The following is a 7,307-nucleotide window of genomic DNA, read 5'->3' as shown; positions in this document are numbered from 1 at the left end:
AATTGATTCCCGGAATCCGACGTAAGTTCGAGCGAACTTAAAACGAGGACCCGATGCATTATTTCTCGATATCGACTCACCCCCTCCCCCCTGGGATTCTCGGGTTCGTCGAAACGGGGGATCGCGAACGAAGGATCGTGGGTCACGTCGAGAACCTTGCCTACTGGCAACCATGGTAATTTAGTAACCTACCGCCCTCCTCCCCTCTACCTACCCTCGCCCCTTTGGTCGCGCGTTCTCGACGAAATTTCCGATTTAGTCGACGACACCTTAACCTTTTCGCTGGCGGATTAAAACTTTCGGTCTCGCTCCGATCGCGCGGGACACGTACTCGGAACGATTGAATACAGTATCGGATGTCATATCGGATTCTTTTAGTTTCGTACAAACGGTGTACGTATTTCCGTCCGTTGGTTATTTCGATCGTTTGGACAGATGTTGTCGCGAGATGACGACGAACGTCACCGTAAATGGACGACGAGTTTAGATAATTATGTAGAGTTTCAAGGAGAGTTTGTCCGGATTTTTCGAATTATTTATCAATCGATACGCGGGAAAATACGTACGAAATGTTTCTTCCGTTGCGAACAATTGGAGGATAAAAGGATTGTTCGGCGATGGAGCCCTACGTGGTGAATTCGTTTCAAAGTTTCGTTTTTGATCGTTGTATTCGCAAGTACTTGGAAAAAAACTGAACAAAGAAGCGGAAGATCTTACGAAATTGTTCACGGACACCGAAAAGTTTACGTACTTGCGGTTTCCTTTAAAACGGAGCATCTAGAATATTATTATCCGCGCTCGAGTGTACTCGCGGCAATTAAAAGGTTAAAGGGGACTGTCTAGAAAAGAAAATCTTTCTTTGTACTCTTTCTTAACCCATTAAGTGCCGGTGTTCTATTTAAAGAACATTCAGAGAAACTTTTCTACAGGCACAATGTGATTTTCAAGGTACGAAGTCGCGGCTACTATAAAGTACACTGCAATTTGTTTGTAACCTCTTTTACGATACGAATAAAAAGAATTTACTCGATTTTTCTATTTTGAAACCGATCATATCTCACGTTATGTTTCGCTAAAACAAATCCTCGTAACGACTTGCAATTGTTCGTCGTTTACACTGTACGCTGTACAAGTGTCTCGATATTATTAGATACTTTTAAATGTCACTGTTCCATTTATACAACGAGTCTCGAGTAGCTTAAAAAATTATTTTTTCAATAAAGTGTCCTGAAATACAACGTACCCGGAATAAAAACTAATTTCGAACGAACAATAATTCGGCACCTAATGGATTAACGATCGAAATTTCGAAAACGTTACCCACTGAAGATTACAGTGAAATTCGAGAAATGATCAACCTTGTGCTGTTCTTAATCGAGCTTTCTGGATACTTCGACACTTCCAAGACCATTCTTACATCACAAAAAACGCGCCAAGAGTTTGTTCGTTTCTTCTCTTGAAAAATTCGAATAAATAAGCTCGTTCGCACGAGGGACTCGCGATTGAATACATTCGAAGAGTAGACCGCGCGTTGCTTCTATTGGCACAACAGATACATGTATCTGAACGTTGTTATCGGTCGTTAGCACCTCCATCATGAACGCAAGTTTAAAATAATCCCATTAGCAATATTTTTATCTCGTTGGAGGGTGAAAGCGAGGAAACGTTTATCGGGAAATATTTTTGTTACCAGCGACGAATTGAATCCTCCCACTTTGATGAGGATTGTAAGCGATTGTAAAGGTTTCGGGATAAATTAAACATTGTGTAGGTAGTACGGGACGTATGGGAGCGCGTGACCGTGGTTCCACGGGTTTAAAAAAATTCTTGACAATACGGGAATTATTCTTTTGCGCGCGGTGTTTATTCTCCCTGGTCCCCTATTCGCCGTACCCCGGGATTTCACAGGGACGTATTTCCCGCGAACACGAAGGGTTTTACCGCGCCGCCATAGAAGAGTTATCGGAAGGATCTTGTGAGTTTTTGTTTTCGGGTCGAGTGGACGGGGTGGAAAAAAAAATTGCTTTTGGATTTCAGAGCGTGGCGAGCTCGAGAGCCACCGTAGCGGTTTTAACTTTGTGATTTGGCAAATTGGAAAAGTGCGAGCAGACCTCCGCCCTTTGATTTCGCTCGGTCAAAGGATTAGTTTCGGCTATCGATTTGACCGATAGAGTCGGAGCGTTTTTTTTTCTTTTTCTTTTTTGTTTTTTTCGTTTCTTTTCTTTCTTCCACCCTCCCTTAAATATCATCGCGGGATGAGATTAAATGACGCGTTTCGCACCGAGCGGTCGATAATTAGAAGCACCGGAATTAAATACGTTGGCGGGAAACGACACAAACGTCGCGTTGGCTCCAAGTATCGTAGGTAGAGTTCAACATTTATCGTGTAATAGAATATTCAGCGCTCGTCGCTTAGAAACCAAGTTCGTTTCAACGAGATGTATTGCTTAAGTAATTGCTTGCTAAAATAGCAGAATCGACATCCGTATAAAATTACCGTACCACCCCTTTGACTCTTCGATGATCTCGTATTACCTATCATTTTATCACAGTAAATCAAACCATTGACTCTGCACCCGACAATAAAATCTAGTTAAAAATCGAGTTACGATTGAAATATCACAATTGGTAGCGGTTATAAAATATTATCACTGTCACTGTCGTTATCACTAGTTGTATAGATAGAAAAAATATATTGTTCAGTGTCAAGCAATATCGCTTACAATGTAATGTAATTAGTCGAAGAAATCTAATCGTACATGGAGATCAATTACTTCCCTTATTCTCGCGAATTTTGTAACGGGTCCGTCGTTAAGCGCTCCGAATTCAATATTTATTATTTGAAATTTCACGATACGCGTACTCGTATGCATTCAGTTTTATAATTCTTAAGGGGACGAATGCAATTTCACGTGGAAATCACACGATCGGCTCGCGCGCGCTTAACAACATAATCGTACCCATGTTTCGTTTAATATTGTTATTTGGCACCGTTTTCAACATCGAGCTCAACAAAAATTCACACCGGGCAGTATGTAGTTTGTTACAACGGTGCTAACGTTTAACCTCGTAACTTCGGTTTCTGACGATCGTGTACGTTACTTCGTTATTTATTTTAACGGTCAATTTTGTAGCTAGTTTTCAAGCACCTTTTGTTTATTTTCATTATAACTATTCCTATTCATTTTCAGTTGCACAGGTATTTCTCGATCAAGCACGCATCCGTTTTTGGTACGAGTATTTGGCAATTCAACACTACCCTCCGTGTCAATTTTTGTAACAGTAACTGTAAACCAGCTTTGGTAATTTTAAAATGGTACAACGAAAAGGGCAGGAATGATACAAACTACAAATGTTATAATTTAGTTCCGAAACTTTATGACCAGTCCGTCGTTCCGGTTGAGTGACATAAATACACTAAATAAATACTTTTTCCCCCCCTACTCGAAACAGCTATATCACAGATGAAAAAACACATTTTATAAACGTAGGAACTTTCTGAAATAATAAATAAATTTGTGAAATCTTTCATCCCTTTCTGTACTCGGCATTAAAATTCCCTCGAGCTCCCAGCTATGAATCACCATTAATCCAATATCTGGGGGAAAATCTACCTCAAAAATCCACAAGTTGCGATCAAATTCGAGATAACCGGACAAGCAACACGACTAGTGGCGAATTTGAATTCTGATTATTTTTCCGAGGACAAAGATGAATACTTCGAATTAGATTTGCCTCTATTCGTCGATTTCACGAACGAAGGAACATTTGCTTCAAGAAACGATAAATCTTTGATCGCAAACGGGCAAACTGTCTAGAATGTTCGAGAGTTTTTATCAATATTTCTTATCTTCTTTTCCCTTCAAGACTTCGGCTTTAAGTCGTCGTTAATTCAATATCCGAGGAAAAGTGTGACCTAGAAACGTGCAAGTCGTATCGAAGTTCAAAGACAATTTCAATGAACGATGCACTTTGAATTGCTCAGAGAATCGAAGATTTAAACACCCTTCAACCCCTATTATTTGAAACAATATTAATCAAACACCAGAGCGAAACTGTGATTCAAAATCCCATAGAACATACGCGTTGATATTTTTAATAATCAGAGAAACGGATGAAAGACTGACAATTAGGAGTTTTCTCCGAGTATTCTGAACAAACTTTCGTATTATTAATTAAAAATTTTTTTTCCCGAATGTAGTATCCTCTGTCGCAAATAAAGGAACCGTTAAAACGATTTCAATTTGTAAAATTTGTTACGTTTCTCTTTTAATTATAAGGAAATAAATCTCTCAATGTGACCACGGTTTATAAACGATGTTACACATTTCTCTACACTAGAGATTTCCAAACTGTTTTTATTCGAGACATGCTCAGTGTCTCGGTAATGTTTCACGATGCCCTTAGACCGATAGAAATATCTAATAGTTCTGTTTATTAAATAGATAAGTGCAAACAACGTAACACTTAATAAGTAATTAAGTTTTCGTTGTTGGGCAGAAAAGAAGAGATTGTCGTAAGAGTATTTAATAAATCTTTTCAATATTTATATGAATAAATATTCGAACAATAATACGAATTCTTTCGAATTCTCGAGTTTAAATTATTATTCGCGCTAGTGTTCGTTGTGTACAGAGTGTAAGAAAAAATGGTTCGAAACGTACAAAATATTACTCGCTAAACTGAGCAAAAAAAAAAAATGCTTAGTCAACGTGGGTGAAAAATTAGCTCCATTTTTCTTTTTGTTTCAACGATGCATGATTTCCCCTTTTTGTTCCTAGCATTCGGTGCATAAATATTCATTACGTGTGCAATCTTCGACCCAAAGAAACGCATACTCTTGTAATATTTTTACTTTTACCCGTCGAAACGAAAAGTATCGATTTTTGTAACACCATAAAATTACGACTCGATAATAATTATTAATTACTCCAAGAATTAAATACAATTGTGCGACAGAATACGAACGATAGTCGAGCAGAGTTTAAATATGTATTTGATCGCTACATCGAGGAGATTCGAAAGGATTAAAACGTTCAAATACATATTTAAATTTCCCATGGATGTCCATCGTTCATATAATATTTCGTTACTTTTCTTCGCACGCGAGCAATTATACTTCGTTACGTTCGATTATATTTATTTCATAATTCTATAACACAGTCCGCCTGCGACGTACGCGAAGAATAAGTTTCAGAACTTTTCTCTTAAAAGAGAGAAACATATAAATAAACATATAAGCTACGTTTATTACTACTAAAATATATCCACCAAATCCTTCGTATTTCAAAATGACCAAGACCAAACGTCCATATCACTAGACTTCCAATACAGAAACGAAAATCAAATATTATATAAATTCCTGATCGCATTTTGCCAATCAATGTCCCTTTATCGAACAAGAATATCACGAAAGCGACATTCCTGGAAATAATTTCTTACCTTTATTCCATTCTTCCCGTAACCTTCGATTTTGCTCTTCGATGTTTAAAATGTTCCGAAAAAAATTTCAATTACACTCAGGACCGTGGAAAGTGACCTCGTTGAAAAAATGATTTTCAACGCTGGAATTAATCTCCCGAAGTACGTTGACCGAGTATTTTCCCGCTCAGTTTGTCGAGTATTATACATTCTCTGGAACTGTTTCTTTCAACGCGGTGTACACCGTGGCAAGAGTATCTCGAGCCCCAACGTTCCACTAGGTAATTATCTTTCCTAACGTCCGCGCGAGACCTCGAGCCACCACGGAACGTATGTAAATATCGTCGCGGAACGAGCGTAAGAGTCGCGGGCACCGAGTTTCCATGGGTCTAAACGGGACCGATCCTCGAAGCACGCTCGAGCGTACAGGCCGTAGCAGGAAACGTCAAGCGCAGTCGGTCTTTCGCTGACAGAACGATTTGCAGCTTCCCTCGGCCGTCCATAACGCGGTAAATTCGGCGTACAGTGGAAATGGAGCGGCAGTGGGCGGGGACGGTGGTTTTCGCCGTATAAAAGCTAACAGAGGCATCAGGCGTCATGGAACTATTTTCCTTAATCCTTGGATCGTTGATCGCGCGAGACGGACACGAAACGGTTTTACCCCCTGTCGAGCGACGTTTCGAGCACGCGGCGCTTACAGACCGGCGCTAAATTAAAAGTCTCGTCGTTTGTCTCTTTCTTCGTATTTCCGTTAATTTGTATGTGTATGTTCTACCGCGTGTGTGTATATCCGCGTATGTGTCTGTTACGTGTGTGTTTGTTACTTTTTCGGATCGGTTTTTTTTCCCCTTGTTCCGAAACTCGTTGACATTCGTTGGACACGTTCACTTTGTTTTTATTTTTTTTCTTCGTTTTCTTTCTCGCTTTTCTCTTCTTCTTTAAATTCACGTGTGTGAGTGTATCGTTACTTTTCGCACGATTTTCTTTCTCTTCTTCTTCTTCTTCCTTCTTCCTCTTCTTCTTTTTCTTCTTCTTTCACTTCTCCCCCTCTAATCGTTTCGTTCGTGCGTTTCTCTAAATCATCGCGTATCTCGCGATTCGTCGATCGTCGGTCGCGGAGGGGGAGAGCGCCACCGTCGACGATCGGAAACTTTACAGCCTTAACTCGACAGTACTAATATATACGTAAATTTATCGACTAAACGCAGATCCATCGCTGCCACCGGATCCGTTCGCTCGCTCGCTCGCTCGGAGGGAAACGCGGAGACGACCCGCGAATCATCTTGTACACTCGAACCTCTTGCGACACGGTCAACTTCGCGTACACGATCCACAAATTGCCACGATACCCTCCTGTGACGTTTCCAACGCGATTTCCGGGCAACTCGAGAAACTCGTGCTACCCTCGTACAGCACGAACGCCACCGTTCAAGTTCCACCGGACACGGCATCGACCGTGTCATAGGAGGTTGTACACAGGTCTCTCACTTTCTGTCTCTAGTCACGCGGGAGTGTTCGTTCACTCGCGGTATTTTTTTGGCACCGTGGGATCGCCTCCCTCCGTTCGAGCGTCCATTTTGTTACCGGATCGGGCCGCGATCGACGCCTAATTTTTAGATAGCACCTTCGTTATTCGACTTCGTTTCACACGGGACGCAATAGCGGTACGCGTGCCCGTGATATATTACTAGCTAAGGACTAAAACGGTTCTGACGGAAATTGAGTACGGGGGGGCGCTGGTCTCGTAAGCGGTTCGGTGGGGGGCCCCCAGTCGTGTGCCCGCGGTCCCAGACTTTCCGCTCGCCGTTTCTCGTACCGCTGACACGCCAACTCGGTCTCGCGAGGTTTTCTTTGGTAATTCCGCGCGCGGTTCGTCCGCACGTAGA

Source organism: Ptiloglossa arizonensis, chromosome 8 (genome assembly GCF_051014685.1).
Source record: "Ptiloglossa arizonensis isolate GNS036 chromosome 8, iyPtiAriz1_principal, whole genome shotgun sequence".
NCBI classification, from domain to species: Eukaryota; Metazoa; Arthropoda; class Insecta; order Hymenoptera; family Colletidae; genus Ptiloglossa; species Ptiloglossa arizonensis.
The sequence above is the reverse complement of the archived record's forward strand: the minus strand, read 5'-3'. Positions refer to the sequence as shown.